The sequence below is a fragment of the Rousettus aegyptiacus genome, unplaced genomic scaffold (genome assembly GCF_014176215.1).
Source record: "Rousettus aegyptiacus isolate mRouAeg1 unplaced genomic scaffold, mRouAeg1.p scaffold_m13_p_4, whole genome shotgun sequence".
In the NCBI taxonomy this organism is placed as follows: domain Eukaryota; kingdom Metazoa; phylum Chordata; class Mammalia; order Chiroptera; family Pteropodidae; genus Rousettus; species Rousettus aegyptiacus.
Genome location: NW_023416307.1, coordinates 146,721,782 through 146,746,387, shown reverse-complemented (window position 1 = coordinate 146,746,387; position 24,606 = coordinate 146,721,782). Strand labels below are relative to the sequence as shown.

General features: G+C 34.4%; 1 protein-coding gene and 1 pseudogene across 1 annotated transcript in view; both read right to left on the bottom strand.

The window, feature by feature from the left end:
• The window catches only part of ARPP21 (cAMP regulated phosphoprotein 21), a 293,441-nt gene that overhangs the window by 226,464 nt on the left and 42,371 nt on the right, over positions 1-24,606 (bottom strand). The window lies entirely within an intron of this gene.
• On the bottom strand, positions 9,911-10,029 carry LOC118602638 (annotated as a pseudogene).

The following is a 24,606-nucleotide window of genomic DNA, read 5'->3' as shown; positions in this document are numbered from 1 at the left end:
TTCTTATAGGAGCACTGGTCCCTGGTGCCAAAACGGTTGAGGACCACCGACGGATTATCTTGTATCATTTTGTGTTTTACATTTAGCTCTATAATCAATTTCGAGTTAAGTTTTGCAGAGTATGTAAGGTCTGTGTCTAGAATTTTTTTTTGCCAGTGGATGTCCAGTTGTTCCAACAGCATTTGTTGAAGAGACTATCTTTGCTCCATTGCATTGTCTTTGATCCTTTGTCAAAGATCAGTTAACTATGTTTAGATAGGTCTATTTCTGGACTCTTTATTCTGTTCCCTTGATCTATTTATCTATTCTTTTGCCACATTGTCTTGATTAATATAGCTTTATAGTGAGTTCTGAAGTCTGTAAATGACAGTCTTTCAACTTTGTTCTTCTTCAATATGGTGTTGGTTATTCTGGGTCTTTTGTCTCTCTCTATAAACTTTAGAATCTGTTTTTCAATATCAACACAATACCTTGGGATTTTGATTGGGATTCTACTGAACCTGTAGATCAATTTGGAAAGAATCAAAATCTTGACAATCTTGAGTCTTCCTTTCTATGAACATGAAATATCTTTTTATTTAGTTTTTAAAATGTAATTCATTAGCTTTTTTTTACCTCCCATAGATTATGTACACATTTTGTTAGATTTATACCCCAAAATTTCATTTTTGTGGGAGCTAAATTCTGCTGTTCATTGATTGTATATAAAAAAAGTGATTGATGTTTATATATTTTGCTACATTGCTATTGTCATTTATTAGTTACAGGATTTTTTTTCTTCTTGATTCTTTCACATATTCTACATAGAAAATAATGTTATTTGCAAACAAAAGGTTTTATTTCTTCCTTCCCAATCTGTATACCTTTTATTTTATTTAGCTTAATTACATTGATTTTTGAAGTTTGAAAAAAATCTTGCATACCTGGAATAAATTCCAATTGGTTATGATACATAATTATTTTTATGCATTGTTGGGTTTGCTTTGTTAATATTTGGTTGAGAATTTTTGTATTTATGTTCATGAGAGATAAATTGGTCAGTAGTTCTTATAATGTCTTTAGTTTTATTTTTAGTGTGATGCTTATCTTACAGAACAAGTTATGAAGTATTCCCTCTGCTTCTAAATCCTGAAAGAGACTGTAGAGAATTGGCGTAATCTCATTCTTAAATATTTGGTAAACCCATCTGGGTTTGATGCTTTCTGTTTTGGAAGGTTATTATTATTGTTTCAATTCCTTAAAAGGACCATTCGGATGATCTTTCTTCTTGTGTGAGTTTTGGTAGATTGTGTCTTTCAAGGAATTGGTCTGTTTCATCTAAGTTAACAGATATGTGGGCATAGAGTTTGTTCATGATCATTTATTATCTTCTTAATGTCTATGGGCTCTATAGTGATATCTTCTCTTTTATTTATGATACTATGTATATTTATTTGTTCTCTTTTTTATTTAACCTATTTAACCTGACTAGAGGCTCATTACTTTATTGATCTTAAAAAAAAAAAAAAAAAACAGCTTGAGGTTTTGTTGATTTTCTCTGTTTATTTCCTGTTTCCAATGCCTTTGATTCCTGCTCTGATTTTTACTATTTATTTTATTCCACTTTGGATTTAATTTGCTCTTCTTTTTCTAAGGAAGAAGCTTAGATTATTGATTTTAGATCTTTATTCTTTTGCTAATATATATTCAATGTTATAAATTTTCCTCTAAGTAATATTTTCCCTGCATCTCGCAGATTTTGAGAGGTCATATTTCCATTTAGTTCAAAAAATTAAATTTCTCTTGAGATCTTTTTTCTTTGATCCATGTGTTTTTTCCTGGGTGTAGTTTAATCCAGTATTTTCAGATTATCGAGCTATTTTTCTGGTACTGATTTCTAATTTAATTCCATTGTGGTCTGAGAGCAGAGATTATATAATATCTATTCTTTTAAATTAGTTAAAGTATGTTTTATGGCCCAGAATGTGGTCTGTCCTGGTGTATGTTCCATGCGATCTTGAGAAGAATGTGTAATACACTGTTGTTGGATGACGTAGCCTATAGATGTCGACTATATCCAGGTGACTGATGGTGTGGTTGCACTCAATTACGTCCTTACTTATTTTCTGCCTGCCTGATATGTCCATTTGTGATAGGCTGATAATAAAGTTGCTAACTGTAACAGTGGACTCACCTATATCTCCTTGCAGTTTTATCAGTTTTTCTTCAATTACTTTGAAGCTCGGTTGTTAGGTGCATAATCATTAAGAATTGTGATGTCTTCTCGGGGTAGTAACCCCCTTTATCATTAGTAATGCTCCATTTTATTCATTAGGACTTTCCCTGCTCTGAAGTCTACTCTTTTGAAATATTGTTACTCATTTTTGTTTTTGATGGGTGTGTGTGTGTGTGTGTGCGCGCGCGCGCACGTGCATGAGAGAGAGAGAGAGAGAAAGAGAGAGAGAGAGAGGGAGAGAGAGAGAGAGGATTTCTTTCTCCATCCCCTTTTAATCTATATGTGTCTTTATATTTAAAGTGGGTCTCTTGTGCGATCCACTCTGACAAATATTGTCTTTTGGCTAGTATATTTAGACTGCTGGCATTCAAATAATTGGATTAATAGCTATTATATGTTACTGTTTTCTATTTCTTGTCCTTGTTTTTTGTTCCAGTTTTTGTCTTATATTCTTTTTCTGTCTTTTGTGGTTTTAGCTGAACATTTTATATGATGCCATTGTTTCTCCTTTCTTAGCATATCTCCTTCACTTTTGAAGGTTACTTTTGTAGGGTACAGAATTTCAAGTTCGTGGATTTTTTTCTTTCAACACTCCACTCTTGTTGCTTATATGGTTTCTAAGGAGAAGGATGGGTATTTTGAACTGAATTAAAAAAATCATGATACATTCATATAACCTGTTGAAGTTAAAAAAAAAGAAATGTATATGTGTATATATCGGCATACAAATATTAAAATTTAAATTAAAGATATTTAGTTAAATATATTTTTAGAATACTATGCCTATGTTTCTACATAATTAAACTTTTAGATATAGTAATATGAATATATATCATATATGTATATGGTCACATATATGTATACTTATATGATATGCACACTCATATACACACTTTGTTAATGTTTGTGCATGTTATCAATTATCCTTTAACAGTAGTTAATTCTAAATAATTGTTTACAGAGGATGATAAAGTTGGGAAGATACATTTTCACTTTATACTTTATATACTATTGTATTTTGTTTGTTTAAAGGCCATGTATTACTTTGATGATGATGATGTAAAGCAGTGTCCATTTTGAAACTATAGAGTTTTAAAATTAAAATTCCTAAACTGACAACTTCTTTCCATATCTATGCCTGCCACAGAAGAGAAGTACTTGATGATAACATTGGGGAGACAGCTCTTGGGTTAACAGCAAGTACACTAAGAACAGCTAGATTGTACTTTAAAACACAGAACTCTCAGGGGCGGGGAAAAAAAAACACAGTTGACCCTGCTAGGCACAGAGAACAAGCTGCCCATGGTCAGAGTGGGCCCTTCACAAAGAGCCAATTTGGTAAAATGGTCTCTTCAGGAGAAAGCACTATGAGCTGACCACACAGAAGGCCACAATGCAGGCTCCATAACATGACTCATAAAAGAATCTGTGAAAATATGTGTTCTAAAAACTGAAAGTGATACAGCGAATGATCTTTAGGGGTTGTGGACAAACTATGGAATTCTGTGAGATTACTTGTATTCAGAATTTTACCATTTTTAATAGCATTTTCTGTTTTTCTCTTAAACATAGTCAGAATCAAAATATCAAACAAACAACATTAAAGGAAAAAAATCCTAGTCTATCTAGTTTAGACTTTCCCTTCCTCTCCTCCACCCCCAGCAACCTCACTCAACCTAGACTCATGGTGAAGAGGTGCCTAAAATAACTGAAACTTTTGATGTCACAGTTGTCCCTTTCATAAGGAATAAATAGGTACAGACACTGTCAGATTTATTTTTTACCCTACTGCATTTTCTAGACTTGTATATAGTTTCTTACCCCAATATATTTTCTAGTTGAGTGAGTTCTTCAAAGAATTTTTGTATTGTGGAAATGGACATGTGTGGTGTTTATTTGTGCTGCAAATCAGTATTTTCTTTCAAGTAAGAAAAGGAGTGGGAACCCATTTACTTGTTCAAAAGCAATTCAATTTCCTTGTTGACTGTCAAACAAGCCAGGGATGAAATTGATCAATCTCAGAAAAGTAATGAAAAGAATTGTCTAGGGATTCTAAAGAGTCTATTTTAGGAGAAAATCAGTATGTAGATATACTTCCAACTAATAAAATTATGGCCATACTGAGTAACTACAGTCTGTTTTTTTTTTTATCACCATCATTATTGGAAAAATACTTATTGAGTTTCTTTCTATGTATGGCATATATATGAGCCAACATTCTTTGTGATTCTTCATATGTGAAAGTTCTCAAGTAATGATGCGTTAATCTTTGAGTTACTTCAGTTGACCTCTGTAGCACTGATGAGATTTCTGTTGGGTAAAAAGTAAACTGTGTATATATGTGTGTGGATGTTTATATTGTGAGGTAGCATGAGATGCTGAAAAGATGTAGGGAAGCAGCTGGTAACAATGGGTAGCAAAAAAACAGATGACGGGTTTTGTTAGGTAGAAATGATAATAGGTAGAAATGATAATGCCATATTCAGGTACAAGACAAAACCAAAAAAGTTGGGGAATAGGTTGCACTTTGAGTCGTAATAGGAGATGCCTTTTCCCAAGTGGTAGTTTTATGTCAATGAAGACATGAAGATGTAGTTGGAAGAATAAATGTTATCTTGGAAATATTTATCTTTTAAATATGTTATTGCTTTTAAAGATGGAGATTAAGATTATAATATTAGTGCATCAGGAAAATTTATCTAGTGCAGAGAATAGGATCGATTGAAAAAGTAATTGGAGAGAGCCTCCCACACATACACACACAAAAACAATTACTAGGGGCTTGACATAATCTGTGTGTGAAGAGAGACGGTATTTAGGTGCTGGAAAAGAAAAACATAAAGAAAGGAAAGTTGGAAGGAACTGTGACTGTGATTTGCTAGAATAAGAGAGAAGATAATTTGACTCTTAGAATTCTATTTCCTTCAATACCTGGACACTGGTTCCTAGGACTCAGAAAATCTGGTTTCTTTCTCCAGCAGTGACATCCACTAGCTGTTAGAAAGCCAGTTGTTTAAATGCTAAGAACCTTAGACCCTTCATCTGATAGAAAGGAGGATGGACTAGATCAGAGTGTGTCATTTCCAATATAAGTGACATCACTCTGTAGTCCATGACTGAATCAGATATTAATCGATCATGGAACCTTTCCACTGGGTACAAATGAAGCCTCACTATCCTCATCAGATAGGTTTCTCTAAACGACCAGTATCAACCAAGGGAATCTTGCCTTTACAACAAAACCGGTTTTCAATGTAGAATGCAGATGTTCTCCAACGTCTCTTCTTATTCTAGTGTTCTTATTCTCTGCTTTTGCTATTAGCAGTTTATGCAAACAGAGGAGCAGTAGACCCTTTCATGGATCTAGGAAAGGTGAAAAAGGGAGTGGGGCAGAGGAGGCTGGAGAAGCAAAATGTGGGAAAAGCGTCTACAAGTTATTTGTGTTGGAAGGCCAAACCTGCATGTACTTGGTTACCACAGCTAAGATTCTTTCAGTAAGGAATAAGAATTCTCAACACAATGAGTACCAGCTAAAGATCAGAGAAACACAGGTCAGTGTACTGGGAAACTAATAAGATATTAATGTTGAAAAAAATAGGTATCAGAATGAAAGTCCTTTTTCTTGTGGGGAGAGGAAATGATATTATTTTTCCACTCAGAAGAGCAATTGTGGAATAAGACAGCTGTTATGAAGAGTAAGGATAACATGAGAGCAAGCGGCTAAAAGCAAGGGCAGCTTGATCCAAAATCCTGGACCTTGTCAACAACAATTCACAGAAACAAGGGATGTCTCTTCAGTGTTTAATGTCTGGTTATGACACTTCTGGTCTGAGTTAGTTTCTAATGTTTATTTGAATATCTGGTATAAAAGCCTCTCCCAGTGGACACACACACACACACACACTCACTCGCTCTCTCTCTCTTTCTCACTCACTCTCTCTCCTCTCACTTTCCTCCTCCCCCTGTTCCTCCTCCTTCCCTTACTCTCTCTCACACGCATGAGTCTATTTTAATTGCTTGTTTTTTTCCAGTAAAGAAAACACGAGTCAATAAGATTCCAATTTTGTAGCCTGAAAACTAATGCCTATGATATAGTATATAATTATTGCAACAGCCTCTTTCTATAGAGGGCTTTACAACCTGTTTTGTGTGTAAATGAAGGTGATATCAAGAGGAATTAACTGAAGGTTTCTGTTCTTAGGGAGACTTTAGATCTGTGTAAGCAAATCCCATCTTGTTCTGTCTTCATTAATAAATTTCTTTATGATTTTTATTTTTTTATGAAGGAAGAACTTTAATAAAGAAGTTTCATTAAATTCTATATTAAATGTTAATTGAATAGACTAATAATCTAGATGTTACAGATTTATTTAAAATAATATCACATCTCTTAATTACAACTAACTATATAATTATGACTGTTAAGTTTATTTTCTAGTTACGATGCCAAATGATCTTAACTTTTAAATTGAGATATCTCAAGTTATTCCTTATATGCATAGAAGACATTTGCTCCTATCATGTGACTGTGTTCTCTACTTAGGTCATCATTATTTTGTCAAAGTCTTATATCTTCTCTATCTTCTTTGGTCTTGCATAGAGCTGTTGTCTTTCTTAGTATTGTTTAGAAAAAAGTATACCCTTTCTAGGCATTAGCTTTTTTTCTCACTTTTATCCTCCCTTCTACTTTAGTGCATCCTTGTGTTCTTAACTAATGACCTCTCATAAGAATCTTCCCAGTGTCACTAAAATAACTTTTATTGTTAAAATTCATGCAATTGCTTAATTCACCCAGATTCATTTCCTATTGATACCCTGCCTGTTTCTTCATATTTTTATGTAAAGAGTAATTAGAATCAGGGGTCAAACCTGTTTTCTAATAGTGAATGCACTTTTTATGTTGATACTCATCATGTATATATGTATATATGTATACACACACACACACACATATTCTACTTTATCTCAATTATGGATGCCATGCAATCTGGTTTTCTTCCTTACTATCTGACCAATTCTACTTTCCTTAAATTAACTCCTTTGGCTGAGCGAATGCATAAGTGTACATGGCATCTCCTTTCATTTGGTTCTAAGAATGTTATCTATTCAATCACTTTCCTCTGAGACACTCTCCTGAATTTCACTCTCAGAGATCCCCATTCCCTCTCACATAAAAGAATTTGAGAAAACTAGAGAGACAACAGAAACACTGAAGTGAGAGGCACTTGAAGACCTAGGACGCTCACAGAAAAGGATTCAAAATATGGCAAGTGTGGTTACAGAGGGATTCACAGGGAATTATAAGGTAACTTATAACTCAGTAGAAAAAGAAAAAAACGGTGGTGATAATCAATGGGGCAACTGACAAGCCCGTACCCGTTGGTGAGAGTACAGTCGAGCATTCTGAAGGGTAATTTGGCCATTTGTGTGCACAATCTTAAAATAGTCCTTACCCTTGAAAGTCTTCCAGAAAAAAATTGTGCTAAGATTATAATGTGATAGTTGTTCAAAAATACTTGAATAAAGATGATCGTAGCAGTGTAAACTCATTATTTTCTACTCCTAAGGCCAGCATAGCAGGCTGAATGCTTACACTTGTTTTAAGCCTGGACCATCATTTCTGGTTTTCCATTTACCCTGCCCACAATGGCCAAACTAATATTCCTGAGGCATTCATTTTTAAATTTCATTCTGTTCTTCAAAAACTCACCATGGCTGCCTGTCGATTAAAGCATTTACTTCCAAATGCCTCTGACTGTCCACTATACTCTCCTTGACTCCTTATCCAGGCATAAGTCTCATTACTTTTCAAAACAAACTTTAACATTGTTTCACCTATCCTGTTCCCTGGGCCAGCTGTCTTCTGTTTGCACTTCCATGAAGACTTGCTACCTATTTCCATCCTACTCTTTGCCATGGGAGGCTGACCTGCCTGGGCTAAGAAACAGGCTCTTATGCACCCTGGCTTTCTGTAGGGTCTGACCAATGGAGGTGAGTGTGGTTAAGAGTATGTATTCTCTCTTGATGAGGTTACTTTAGGATATTTCTCTTGAGAAAAGCCTCTAATTTTTTCAAGGCAGCCTACTCAACATAACATTTTTCTTTTTGGGTTCTGATAACTTCTCCCACACCTCATCCATTCACACCTGCTGCTACTAGTCTTGTACTCCCACACTATCGCTAGTGATTTGTCTCAGTTTATACACATCTTTGCAATCAAAGCCTTTGTAAACAAGCCCTCCTCAAATTATCCACATTTGGGTATATCTTCTGCTTTTTTGGGGATCCTGACTGATACACATGGCTGCTCTGGCAATTTTTTTTTTAAAGGTTTTGGTAGATTCTGATATGTAATGATAATGACCTTGTGGGACATAATGAGGATTTTGAACTCTATCCTAAGAACAATAAGCAATAATAAACCAATAAAGAGTTTAAGGAAGAGCAAGATGCTATGCAAGATTTGTTTTCAAAGTGTCAGTTTCGTAGGCAGAAACTAGATTTATAGAGAGACACAGGAAGTTAGGGAGAATTTTTAGTATTGACTTAGCCCAGTGAGACCAATTTCAGATTTCTCACCTTCAGAAATATCAGGTAATAAATTGTGTTCTTTCAAGCCATCAAGTGTGTGGTAATTTGCTATAGCAGCAATAGATGGTGCAGTAGGAAAAAATTATGTTTGGATATGCATAGCGATATCTTTGGAGATATCATGTAGGCACTGGATTTTATGGAAATAAGGCTCAGAGATATATGTTTGGGAAAGATGTGCCTGCAGAGGGAGAAGAAACATTCAAATGGTAAGAAGGCTGTCTTGCCTACTTCTTTACATACCGGCCCATATTTTATATTAGTAAATTATTTTATTTAATTTTCTATTATGAAAAATTTCAAAGACATATACGTGGAGAGAATATTATAATGAACCTCTATATATTCATTCCCTAGATATGACATTCACATTTTGACATTTTTTGCTTCATCTATTCTTTCTGATGTATTTAATAAAATCATGACACCATGTCATGCTCATCACTCATTATTTCAGTTTGTGTTTATAACATGTGAGGAGACTTCTTTATGTGACGACAGTATCACTGTCAAATCCAATGAACTGAACAATTCCTACTATAATCTAATATGGAGTCTATATTCAAATTTTCCCTGTTGTCTTAAAAATATTTCATTTCAATTGGCTTACTTAAATATAAACAAACATTTATTTAATCTTTGTAGACATTAACATTTGCCTATGAAAATGTGTCCAATTGTTTTATTTCATTTAGTTATTAATGAAACATTATATTTTTTCAGCATTTGCCATTTGTATTTCTCAGTATACTGAATTTTCTTGTTCTTTCACTTATTTCTGTAAGTTGCCTCTTTAATGCTGGTAAAAGTTCTTTACCTAAAATACATTTTTATCTGCAATTACGTAAACATAAATATAAATAAACTATTTGTTTAGTTTGTCGCACTTTTTAAATAAAATCTATATTACAAAAACTTTTAATATTTACTTCAAATTTAATTTTTTTCTGTAATTCATGTTATAATTAAACATGCCTTCTCTTCCCAATTGTGATAAAAATAAGTTACTCATGTTCTCATTGAGTCCTTTTAAATTTATTATTATATATAAAATTTTACCCAACTGCTATTTTTTTTATTTATTTGTTTATTTATTTATTTTTACACCTACAGTGCCTAGTATTCCTAGGTGCTCTCTCATCCAAGTACTAACCAGGCCCGACCCTGCTTAGCTTCCGAGATCAGATGGGATCGGGCTTGTTTAGGGTGGCATGGCCATTGACCCAAAGTGCTATTTTAGTATAATGAGAAAGAAGGATTAAGCATTTTTTTCCCCTAAACATAAACAGTCACATTATTTGTTTGGAATACTATCCTTATAACATATTTAGTCCAATATTTACATGAGGCTGTATCTGAAATCTTTGTTATTTCATTGATTTTTATGTCTCTTTGAATACTAGAATCAAATAATGAAGCTTTCGATGGCCTAGTATGTGGTAGGCCTCTTTCTCTCTTGCATATTTATTATTTAAAATTTTTTTTTGCCAGCTATTCTCATTTTTATATCAATTTTACTAGATTATTTTCCAAGTCTATTTCCCTCCTCATTTCCTGCCTATTTTCTCTTTTCTCTCCCAGTCCCTTTGTCTTATATAGATACCCCAATTCATATGAACACAAATAAGGTAAACCTTCTTATAAACTCATCTGAAATAACGATGTACAGTTCGTGGCAGGTAGTACTGGTGTCTTTGTAATATTGAGTTTTCTTATCCAAGGCCAGTCTAGTTAAGTGTTCTGCTTTATTCAAACCTTTTTTTGATGTTGTTAAGCAGAGTCTTAAGTCCTTCTTACGTAGTATTTTGCTTACAAAATTCATTCTGAGTCATGCCATCTTCTATGTCACTAATGTGAAAGGAAATTTCTCTCTTTATATTTCTAACTTGTTATTGTGTGTATAAGAACAATATATTGATTTTGTAACCAGCCACTCAACTAGAGTCCTATTTTTTTCTTTTCTTTTCTTTTTTTCTGCTTATGTATTTTCTAGGCATGTATTCATAAGATCTTCAAATAATAATAATTTTGTCTCTTCCAATCTAATATTTTCATCTCTTATTTCATACTCTTAACTAATTGCTTTGACTAGTATAGCCTCCTACTGCTTAATCATAGTGATATTTCTGAGCATGCTTTAATGTTTCTGGGCAGTGTGTGTGTGTGTGTGTGTGTGTGTGTGTGTGTGTGTGTGTGTATGTGTGTATGTGTGTGCGTGTGTGCGTGTGTGTGCGTGTGTGTGTGTGTGTGTGTGTACATGAGAGAGAGAGAGAAAGAGAGAGAGAGAGAGAGAGAATGAGAGAGGTGACAGAGGTCATATAAAAATTCTATTTCTATTTCATTAAGAGCTTAAAATCAGAAGTGGCTATTGAATATTTTTTTAAAGCATTTTAGAGTTAATTGATTTCTATCTTTCTAAAAAATGCATCCAGATTTTACAACTTAGCATATGGTTCTACAATATATTTCCTGTTTTTATTTCTCGATATGATTATTCAGTTTTATTTTTACTAATTTGTGATTCAGTTTCCTTTTGAAATCTATTTCAAAAAGCTAGATGTTCTTAGGTTTAAAAAAATCATCAGTTCCTCAACGTATATATTAGAGATATTTTTTAATTCCTCACTATTTCTTAATTCATTAATTTATGCGTTTCTTTTATTATTGGTTTCTTGATTTTGAAAAAAATGATTCATTTTCCTCTTTTTAGTTCGATAATGCAAGTGTTTACATTTCTGCAATGTCTTTTTATGCAGTTTAGACATTTGGCTTTATATTCAGAGACTTCATTATTGCTATTTTTATAGTGTACAGTTGGAATTTTGATTTATCTCTGAAATTCTTAAGTTAATAGAGTTCTAAAATATTTCACAGTAGATAAGTTTTTAAAATTTTCTAATTATGCTATTATTTACTATGTCATTTCACTGTGGTATATATTTCTACACAGAAAATAACAAAACACACGGGTATCTTTACCTAGACTACCTATTTGTTCCAATGTATTTTCGGTGGCTCCTCCTTGACTAGTTTCACACTTTGTCTAGGTCCTCTGTGTGCCATCATCTTTGAATCTTATTTGAAGGCGACTTTTCTATCTACTTTTTGTTGTTGTTGACAAAAGCAGGAGAAGAGTAAAAGAGAAGATAGCTAATTTGGGGGGAGCTTTGAATATGGAATGCTTAATTATCATTGGAAAAGAGACTTTGAAAAGGCTATTTTCCATGTATTTTTATTAATGATTAGTTTAGGGAGAACTTGCTCTATGCTTACTACTGCATTTCTCTTAGCCAGGACAAAACAAACATTAAATTATATGCAGTTTTTTTAATATTGGTACATTTTAAACTGATATTGGTATATTTATTTTGTTAGGTTTTGGAGGAAGGTAGTGTAAATCTGCCTTTATGCCATTATTTCGTTTCACGTGGAATTCTCCCTTTTTTGTTACCTCGTGCTTGATCATTAAGTGATGACAAAGACTAATCAGGCAAGCTATAATTTTCATCATGGAAATGAAAGACCCCATGGTCCCTGAGTCCATTTAAAAGACTCCTGAACATATGTCACAGGAAGGCCTTTGTCACAGAGCAGAAAGCATGGCACCATCTTTTCAAATTGTCTCTCTCTTCTATCATAGCAGAGGAACTAATTCACATTATATGACAGAAGAGAACATTATGGTAAATATATGGTAAATTAATAATATTTATTAAATCCTTACTATGAGATGTGACTGAGGAAATGATGAGCAAAACAGACATGGCCCCAAGGGAGCTTACGAGCTAGTGAAACAGACAGACATGTAGTCACACAAACTATAGAGCATTCCAGGTGTGGTAATTGCTAGTGAAAACAGGTACATGTTGCTTGGAAGTGCTATAAACTTGAGATTCAATGACATCTGGAACATCAGGGAAAGAGGGAGGGAGGGAAGGAGAGAGAGAGAAAGGGGAGAGTGTCTTTGTTAATTAAGGTAAAGAGAAGAGAATGTGCAAAGGCAATGTGGTGAAGAGAACTTATTGCACTGAGAAACTGGGAAAAGTGCCAGTAGCTAGAATAAAACTGCTGGGGTAAGGGAGACATGGTGTAAGCTGAAGAGGTATTTATATACCAAATAGTAAAAAGCCCTATAGAACAATTTAAGAAAGTTGGACTTTATCCTAAAGCCATGGATAACAATAAAACAGTTATAAGAAATGGAAAGGAGAGGGTTTTCTTGAATATAGAGTTTCAGCTTTTGGGTTCATAAAGGGTTGGAAGAATGGAGGATACATTATCCTTCGCAGTAAACTACTCTTTGCTTTGTGAAACCCCATCTGTTCTTCTCAAGATCTGGCTCTTGTGATCTCAGTATCCACTTGACTATACTGATGCATTCGGGCTTTCCTAATACATTGATGCTTGCTTGGGTCCTTTGCCTGATCAATATAGCAACCCTTTGTAACAACTAGAGACAATTGGAAAGTGGTCTGAGAGAAAATTTTTTGAGATTATTCCACGGTGTCTCTTTTTATAAATAGCAGATTTGAGAGCTGCAAAATTGCTTAGCATAGGTTATTAAGGAGCAGAAACAATGTCTAAGATTCCAGACTCCTGAATCTTATGTAGGGCACCAAGATTTTCTTCCCACTTTTGACTGAAGCCATCCTGACAATTATGAGACATAACTGAAGACAATTTGGAGTCTATAATCCAATTTCTCAAAAATAGCTTGGTTTAGATATAAGAATAAAGATCATTTACTTAAATTAGCATTAACAAATGTCAAAGTATTTAGTCGTTTAATACCAACAAGCCCAGGACAATTAAAATAGAAAAAAATGAAAGAGAAAAAATATAGATTCCTAAATATTGGTTCCAAAACTGAGCACTGTTCTGTTGGTATGGCTTCAGTTGCTGTATTTAATTATGAATAGTGATGTCACTCTTTAATATAGGAGACTTGATTGATTATGATCTTATATACTCCAAAAGCTAAAGTATAATGGTTTTTATATAGTAAGAGCTTACACAATCTTTTTGAATGATTATAGTTATTTCTGAATATTTTGGCTGGCCTTCTAAAAAGTAGTCTAAATTAATGAGCCCTGCTTGTTTGAAAGAAATTAGCCTTTCCAAGAGACAATGGAATAGACATAAATGATCACTTTCCCTGAAAAATTCATTCCACAGATGTATAATAAGGAAATCCCAGACCAATGCACAAGAGGAGATTTTTGTCAGTCTAGTAGGCCTCAACTTGAGTTAGTTGCTTTCAATGAAATGTAGAAATTCATTCAACACTACATTGTATCTCCAGAGTCTTGTTTTCTGTAGGAATATCATTGTCTCTTTAAATTACTTACTAGAAAACGTCACTCACACCAAAGTTTCTAAATTACCTTGTTAAAATGACATGCAAGTCATGACATGTGCTGTGACATAGACAGCTAACCATGACCAGTACTCACTTTAAATGCTGTTACCCCAACTTAAGAGGGATGCATAGCATGAGCTCTGTAGCAAGACGAATGTAAGGAAGAGAGAAGAGAAAGAGCAAAAACAGAAACAAGTTAAGAAAAGAAAAATAACTTTTATTACTATTACTATTATTTATTATTATTACTATTATTTACTTTTATTTACTATTTCTTTATAACCTTATGCTAAAATATAAGTATATTTGTGGTAGACATACTCAAAGGTGGCCTAAGATAACCCCCTTGTATTCATGCCCTATGAAATTCCTGTCCTTTGACCATGGATGGGATATGTGACTTGCTTCTATCAATAGAATACGGCAAAGTTAATGAGATGTCACCATCCTGATAATGTTACAGAAGATTTGAACCTATTTTGTCAGGAGAATTTCTGTCTTGAAGGCTTTGCGAAGCAAGCAGTTATGCTGAGAAGGCCCAAGTGGCAAGAAACAGGTGATGACCCCCAACTGACAGCCAGCAAGAGACAGAGGCTCTTAGTTTAATAGCCCACAAGGGACAAGATCCTGCCAACAACCACACAACCTTGAAAATAGATTATTCCCCAGTGGAGCTTCAGATAAGACTGCAGCCCCAAACAATACCTTGACTGCGACCTTGTGATATCCTAAAGCAAACAACCAGTTGAGCTGTTCCACGACTCTTAACATGACAAACTGTGAAACAGTAAATCCGTGTTCTTTTCAGCCACTAAGTTCGTGGTAACATTGTTATACAGCAATATACAGTTAATATAACATTCAGTATAATTTATAGGTTTACATAAAATATAATTATTTTGTGTTGGGCATTATAGTGGGTTGTTTAATTTTCATAGTATTTTATCTGGAAGATGACTAAAAGTGTATAATGCAAAGGAAAGGAGTTTATGTCATTCAATGCATACTTTTGAGTGCTTTCCAATATTACACTACTCTTGTATTTCTGGAATAAGCCAAAGCTAGTCATGCAACATTAAATTCAGATTACATATTTCTGGTGCAATGTTGAATTTGATTTTCTAATACAGTCTTTAAGAATTTTATAGTTATGTACACAAGTGAATTTGACTTGAATTACAAAAGCCAGAGAATGACATAAGAAAAAGGAAAAACACAGGTGCACTCTTGTCATTTTTGATTTGTTTGAGAATATCTTTATGTGGTACCTACTGTTGAATAATAACATTCCTGGACATAGCATTTCAGGTTGATGATTGTTTTCCCTCATTATTTTATAGATGTTATTCAACTCTTTTAACCCTTATTTCGTGTTTGAGAAACCTTTTGTATTACTCCTATAATCTGATATTTACTTTCTGCCTCTAAGCTTTTCTTTTTCTTTAGTGTTGTCGCTTTTCCTATTAGGAAAAGATTCCATTTTAATTACTATCCTTTGGAGCCATTATGTTTTGTAAATGCAAGAACTCATAATTTTCATCAATTCTAGAAAAGTACGTCTTTTTCTCTTTGAATACTCTTTTGCTCCGATTCTCTGCATTCTCTTATTATAAAATACTCATTAGATGAATGTCAAATTTTATTATTATATCTTCTTGACTTCTCTTAAAACCTTTCATGTTCTTCATTTTTTTATCACTAATCTGTTATGATTTTTTTAAATGAAAAATTATTGGGGTGACATTAACAAAATCAAATGTTTCAAGTGTATCATTCAAGAAAGAACTGTATATATATTATATTGTATGTTCACCATCGAGAGTTAGATTTCCTTCTGTCATCAAATATTTGACCCCTTTTACTCTTATCTACTCCCCTCTCCTCTTCCATCTTGAAAGCACTAACCCACTGTCCATGTCCATGAGTCTCTATTTGTTTGTCATGTTTGTTTGCTGCTTTTGGTTTTATATTCCATATATGAGTGACATCATGTCATTTTCAACTTTTTCTGTCTGGCTTATTTCACTTAGCATGATTATTTCAAGATCCATCCATGTTGGCACAAATGGCAGTATTTCATCTTTTCTTATGGCTGAGTAATATTCCATTGTATATATGTACTACATCTTCTTTATCCAGTCATCTATCATAGGGCACTTCTGTTGCTTCCATGTCCTGGCCAGTGTGACTAATGAAGCCAATGAACATCGGGGTGCATATATCTTTGTGGATAAAGGTTTTCAGTTTTTTTTGGGTAAATATCCAGAAGACGGACTGCTGGATCATACGGTAATTCAATTCTTGGGTTTTTGAGGAAACTTCATACTGTTTTACATAGTGGTTATACCAATTTGCATACCAAACTCATATGACTCAACAACAAAAATAAACCACCCAATTAAAAAAATAGGCAGAGGAACCGAACAGACACTTCTCCCAAGAAGATATACAAATGGCCACCAGATAAATGAAAAGATGCTCAAATTCACTAGCTATTAGGGAAATGCAAATCAAAACCACAATGAGATACCATCTCACACCTGTTAGAATGGCTATCATCAATAGGTAAGTAATAACAAGTGTTGGAGAGGTTGTGGGGAAAAAGGAATCCTCATGTTTTTTATTTTTAAAATCTTTCTTTTTCTTTCTGTATACTTGCTTTAGGTATATATTCCACTTCATCAATGATTTTATAGCTGCTATAAGTTGTAGAAATCATCTCTAAATGTTATATATATGTGTTATGTATATACATATATATGAATGTTATGTATATACATATATATTTAATTATAAAATTATTATTCATTTTCCCCTCTTCCTGATGGTGTTTTATTTCAAATAGTTTTTATTTACTTTTAGCGTTAGTCTTTTTAAATCATATTTTAACAGATTATTTAATAAACAAAATTACATGAATGATATTATTGTTATATATATCTTGATTCTCATTCATTTATTTTGTAATTGTAATTCGGAACTTGACCTCGTGCTTAGAAGGGCTTCACCCATGACAGTCCTGCAGGGCTGGGTTAGGGACAAGTGTTGATTTTTTTGTTAAGAGTTTTCAGACCGCTCAGGCTGTTTTAACTGGAATCTCAAGTCCAGGCGAGGTGAACGCTACATTTGTTAATAACAAGTAGAATTGCTTTTGTTTTTGTGTGCAAAGACCCGCACAGACGCTAATCATGTCCTCTGTCATCTGCTGTGCCAGATGAAAGATTTCTTTCATTTTTTTTTTTTTTTTGTCTGCACTTTCACTTCCCATGGGCCATGTTGATATATCCTGTTTCATGAGGCAGTCTCAATTCCAGGGCCACACTTTGAAAGAGCAGAACCTGCCATCTCCTCTCCCTGATTATAGAGTGTGGTTTCCTATCATCCTCTGTGGGGCAGCTGCAGAAAAGGATGTACAGTTTTCTTTATTCCTTCCTGGTCCTGGGCAATTTTCTTTGAAGGCTTATTGAGGTCATTTGCACATTAAATGGATTTTGTTATAGTGGGACTAACATTTCTAGTTATTTACATATAGAGCTTTTTCAGAGTATAGTTTTCCAGAAAGCCTTTTCGAGGTGCAAGTGCCAGGTTAGCCCTGTCTTAAAGAGGTACTGCACTGATGTCAGTAGAGGTTTGCATAGGCCCTAATAAACCTCTTTCTCCAAAGCGATCTGTTCATAAAGTACAATACTTTTTCCATTCATAAGATGTTGGATTCTCATTCAACTTACTGCGAATTATCAGTTACCAACCTAGAGACAGATATTAAACTCAGATGATAAAAAAAAATGTCCATGTGCATACTATGAATCCATTTCTATGCAGTTACTGAACAAACAGAAGCACTCAACAGTTACAGAAGTTAGATTAGTGGTTACCTTTGGGATCACTGATTGAATGGAGTTCAAGGGAAACTTCTGAAAGTTTTACATCCTAATCAAGGTGATAGTTCCCAGGTGTTTACTTATGTAAAAATTCATCAAGCTGCAAACTGAAGATTATTATATTTTGTTACATTTGTTATTTTCTGATTTTGAAAAGGTACAGGATATCTTAGATAAGCAATACTGAGAAATTTCAGAGCCATTAGTTTTAACCTAACCAAGCTATATTTTTTTTTACTTTAGTTAAAAAGTGATAATTAGTTCCTCAAAATCTAAGTCTCAATTAATGACCTCTTCTAAAATTGAAGATTGGAATCAGGATCCTAAGAAAAAGGACTTACTTCCTATTCAGGCCATGACAGACATTATTAATCTATCATAGTTAATTTTCTTCTGTTTCTGTGCAAAACCCTATAACTCTTCTGAATGTGGCTAATTTGGCAGCCATTACCAAGTCATTAGGGCTGAAAGTGAGAATAGCTCTATTTGAGACTTCTGGACTGGATAACTTCTGAGGGCTGACTGATAGCATATTTTATTTATGAGTGACTTATTTTGCCCATCTACCAGTAAACTAAAGAGACAAGCTTCAGAAGAAAGTGAATAGTCACTGTTGATTTTTGTTTTTCAAAGCATGCTTTACTGTTTATGTGTCTATGGTGATTTAATTGTTTATACTTATATTAATTGGTTCTGAAGATCCAACATACTACTGATTTCCCTTCAAATTTAGTCATTTACAGGATATGAATATATTGAATTGATCAATTCCAGGATTCTACTGGTTTAAATAAAAAAAAAACAACAACAAAAAAAACCTAAAACTAACACAAAAAACCATTGGCTCACAATTTGTAATAATCTGGGAACACTGTGATCCAACCCAATGCATCAGTAGGAGCTGCTTCTCGTTATCTGGTTGTCCTCACCAGAAGCTCTGTGTTGTGTCTGGATGAAGCATCACAGATCTTTATTACATACTTAGCAGAGGCAATAAAGGTATGGAGGGAAAGTGGCAGACAGCGGCCCTAAAAAGGGAATATCTGTATAAAGAGATAAAGACTCTCTCTTAGCTGTGCTTGATTTATGACATCGAATAACTTAGGAACTTGTTTTATACCCCATATATGAATGGAAGAAGGGAGGGAGAGAGGGAAGGAAGGAGAGAGGGAAGGAGGGAGAGTGAATAGTGCATGATAGTGCATGGTAAGTGCAACATAAGTGACTGCTATGAGTACTCCTGTGTGATTTTTGGGTAGTCTTTTCTATAAAACGTGATTACTAATATTACCTGCCTGAGAATGTTAATTGTTTGTCAAGTCTTGGTGTGGTGTTGGGCAAAGAGCAAGAGCCCAGTGTATGTATATATCATCATCATAATTTTATTTTATATATTAAAAATGGAAATGAGGAATTTCTAAAGTTGCTTGAGGTGTAGATATTTCTCAGGTCCTGCTTGAAGCATAGCTTATTAATAAAGGATGGTTTATGGCTGAGAGTTGATAAAGAGAATCCAGACATTTCAGCCACAGAGCTTACTTTGTAAGGATCACCGAACTTCAGCATTCAAATATGTGTTTGGACATAAGGGGTCTACTGGGGAATATTTTTTAGTGCTCCCTCAAGGCTGAAAGCCACATATAATCACATGACTTATGACATCCTTTTTTTGAAAATAACAAGTAACTGGAAAAGCATGGGATTTCTTTGCAGAATCAAATATTCTCATTTGTTCCCATGAGGATGGCTTTACGTGACTACTGATGTTCTTCATCTCTTGCTCCAGTCCCCCTCGACAGCTTCCCAGGTGTTAGGGGACCTGTGGTCAGGTAAGTGGGAAGCATCTGAACACTGAGGACCTTAAATCTAACCTGTGCTACCTTCAGGGTGTGCTGACAGCTCCTCCAAACCTGACCTTGGCCATGAGGGAGCTATCCTTGAGCAACAACGTCTGGCTCAGAAGAAATATATCCCTACAGGTAGGTCCCTTTAAACTTCCATTAGGTAGTTTCAGTGTGTGCTTACAGGTGGTGTGGGAAACAGGAAGTAAAGTCTACACGCCACATACCAGGTACAGTCCCGGATATGTCGTTCATGGTGGTGTTTTTTTTTCAGGTTTAGGTTTTTATACTTAATCCCATGTCAAACCACGCACAGACAAGGAGACTGATTCTGAGAAAGAAAACAAGTGACATCAGAATTCAAGTTCAGGTTTGTGTATGCCCAGGTAACTTAGAGTTGCTCTAACAATTGTATGCTTATCCTGGAATAGCTGAGAGTTATATGACCTTGGGCCAATCACACACCTGTGAAATTCAGTATCCTCAAGCATCAAAATATAATTTCTGCTTTGCCTATCAGATATGGCTCTTATGAAGACCACAATCATCAATGAGCCTGTTTGATACTTGGGATGGCCACATTAAAAAAAAAAAAAAAAAAAAAGGTGGCAATTTTCTTGTATCATTTCAAAGTCTAAAATTTCTGTTTCCCCATCAGTCACCAGTATTTGCTGAGGGTCTATTGTATGCTTCTGGGTCTTCTACGACAGGGAACATGACTTCAAATACGAGGGAGAAACATAATTTGTTTCATCCTAGGTTTATTGTGAGTTTTCCATGAAAATTGTTATCTGCCTATGTGTGAATAAGTCAGTTTTACAAAGGGCCAAACCAGGGGACATTCTACTACTGATGCCTAAACCTCTGGCCCAGCTGCCCTGAAAATACATCTACTATCTCAGGATCCCCATCATCACCGAGGCTCTCACAGCCTCTGCCCATTTGGCCCAGATTTTCCTGTAACAACAGGTGCATGCATAACTGAGAGAGAGTTGTATTGCATCTTGATGTCATGACTGCAGCTGCTAGAATATAAATAAACTAGATGCCACCCCAGGCTTTTTTTTTTTTAATTTAAGACCAACAAAGACAAAATGTCTCAATATTTTTTTAGCTTTTTAACAGACTAGGAGACTGTGAAAACTTCCCCTGCAGCTGATTTTTAGGATTTTAGCTAAGACCCAACACCAGTTATTTCTTTGTAGGTATCATGTGACTATTTGAGAAGGCATAAATTAAGTATAGGCCATACTAGTGTGTGTTAAACTATGGTCGTCTCTTATTTTTTGCATGTGTGCATATTTCACTCCAATAGCATTCTTTATTGATTTACTTCCTTTTCTACTCTCTAACCTGTGTATACCATGTAACGCTGACAAATTACAATTATTAAGAGGTTGGTCTATTTCCAGGCAGATGGAAGTCCTAAGACCTCCCAGTTAAACAAAATCCTTCTCATTTACATTACATAAGATGAGAGAGAAAAAAAGATACCATCCTTGGAAAACTGTTATGTATATGCATTACCAAGATTCTTGCTCTCCTCCCCTAATATGTACATACATGTGTGTACGCATGTGTGCGTATGTGTGTGTGCATGAGTTCATATTTCTTTCTATCTCTATCTTCTTTATTGCTAAAATTGTCAGGTTTAATTTGGTGGTACAATCTCTAGCCTGTAACTAATAGGAAAATTAGCTATAGCTCTGAGGAGCTTTTAAAGACTAGATATAAGCATGGAGTATTACTCTGCCACCATCCAGTCTTCGAGAATGAAAGGAACTGAATTTTAAGTAACTCTAACAGTGCTTCCTTTTCACCACATGTTTAATAGTACATGTCCTTTAACCAAAGAACACAGATGGTACAACAAAGTTTAATTAGATTTCATGTTCCATGCAATTAGTTGCAGTTGCAAATGTAAAATCTACAATAGAGCATTAAAAATAATTTTGTCAAGTCACTTCCGTTTGTTAGGTTATTGACCTTTGTGGATCATAATGGACATATATGAGTTCTAGATAACAGTATGTCATCAGTTACAACCGTGTTTGAGTTGCAGGACCAGAAAAATGTCTTTCTCGACTCTTCTATATATGAAAATATGAATAAAAGTGAAAATCTCACCAATACTGACAGAACCTAATTCCAGAATCTAGAGGGAAATCATTCTAATAATGAGGCCAATTGGCCTGGATTAGAAATTAAAACACAGCCACGGATAACTGAAATAGACCTCATGACATAAGCAGACTTATCTTCATAAAACAGAATTTACGGGTGGGTGGGTGGCGGTGCAGGAGTCAGGAAGGTATTGGGTAGATCTTCCATACTTTTGCCTTGACCAAACAATCATAAAAGTAAGTGTTGAAAAACAGCGCGCCCAGCTAGACCTCTCCTACTTCTACTATGTGTTCTATGTGTTGCGTTTAGAGATGTCTGAACTGTTTATTCCCTCGGCCCCAATGGTGCCTCGTACTTTTATCCCCTCATCCTCACTTAAAAAATTTTATTCAAAGTAGGAATCAAGAAAAAAAATAGGCCCAAGAAGTAGGATGGAGATGGTCAGATAGTTAGGTGCTACATCTTGATAGGCTGTAGGTTCTACAATTGGAACAGGAAGTGCTGAGCAGGAAGTTCTATTAGGGCACATGCAGAAGACAGTGATGATCCATATACTGTATTGCCACAGAGTAATAGAGGATTAGGTGGGGACAGACAGTGATTTCATATCAGTTAATCAGAGACACAGGGAATGAGAAATAGGAAATACATTTCCAGAGCCACCTTATCTCTGATTGGCTAACATTGGGGGTCCTGGTTTGCTGTGCGTAAAAAAGCTCTGTTTGTTCATTCTTAATAGCGTTGTGTGATACAATATCACTGTCTACCATGGATGAAAGAAGGATGATTTATTGTAAAGTTTCATGTATTTAAAAATCATCTTACACCTGAAACTAATAAAATATTGTTATGTCGACCATAATTGAAAAAAATAAAAATATAAGAATTTAAAAAATTAAAAAAATAAAAAAATAAAAATAAAAGTCATGTTAAACATCCACTCATAAAATCTGACTGAACAAATCAAGATATACACATTGTAATGGTTAATTGCATGTTTCAACTATGCTGAATCATGAGGTACCCAGATAGTTGGCCAGATATTAGTCTGGTGTTTCTGGGAAAGTGTTTTTGCATGAGAATAACGTTTAAATCCTTGGAATTTGAGTAAAGCAGATTGCTCTCTATTATGTGTGTGGGCCTCATCTAATCAGTTGAAGGTCTGAGTAGCCCGAAAAGATCAGCTCTCCCCTGAGTAAAAGAATTCTCCAGCTGACTGCCTTTGGATTTCATCTGCAATATTGACTCTTCCTGATTGATGGCCTTTGAACTAGAACATCTGATGGCTTTTGAGCAGGAATATCAGCTTTCCCTGAGACTCCTGTACTACAGGCTTGCCGTGAAGATTTTGAATTTACCAATTCTCAAAATCATGTGAGCTAATTCCTTATAATAAATCTGTCTGTCTATCTATCTATCTATCTATCTATCTATCTATCTATCTATCTATCTATCATCTATCTATCTATCTATCTATCTATCTATCTATCTATCTATCATCTATCATTTATCATCTCTCTCTCTCGAACCCTGACTTACATTTGGTGTAAATAGAATGACTACCAATACCTTCCATACAGTAATGTTGCATTTGATAAGATATGTATGTAAATACAAAGAAGTTTCGAAGGGAGTTTAACAAACATTAATAGTGGTCATCTCTGGTTATTAGGATTATTTTATAATTTCATCATTTATTTCTAAATTCTTTATAGTGAATATATGTTGCTTCTTAATCAGTAGGAAAAATGCTATTACCTTTTTAAAAAATGTAAGCAGCTTAAAAGTATTATGGTTAAAATTTTGCTGCTTGCAAGGAAGAATAAAGTGTGATTCAGTTCCCATGAGAACAAAAACAAAGCATATGTCAAAGAACTGAAGTAAGTCTCTTTCAGCAGGTAGCCCACCTGAGCAGACTTAAGAAAGAAATCACTGCATATTGATGGGAAGCAGAAATACAATTCTCCCCCAAAGCTGACATTGAAAATGATGACACTTGGAGCATCCCTGTGCCGTTTTTGAATACTCCACTCTCTACATATTTTTAATTGCTTCTTTTACAGAGATTTGTTTTCAGGGGACCAGACATCCCTAATTTTCAGTTCTTAGTACTGTGTGAAACATGGGACACTAAAATAATAAAATTAAAGAAAAAAATTTCATGTTTCTTACTGTGGGTTGTGATTTACTCTTTTCATTACAGATTAGTGGAACATGGTGTAATGTAAAACTAAATAGAAATTCCTCCCCATGCTTGTTCTTCTGTTTTTTTTTTTTTTTTTTGCTATTAAAGTACCATAAATTACCAAAGCTTAACTTGTGTATGTATGTGTATAATACACACATATATATACGTGTGTATTATATATATCATATATATCATATATATCATATATATATATTTGTATATATGTATATACAAATACATATATATACATATATACACGTATATATATGATATATATTTTTTTCTGTCTTCTTTCACCTTCTTCTCTTCTCACTCACAGTAGTGACTTCTCATTCTGTCCCCTTTACCTCTTAATCTCTAAATGAAGGCACTGTGTGTGCTGGCGTTTGCTTTCAGGAGTACAGCAC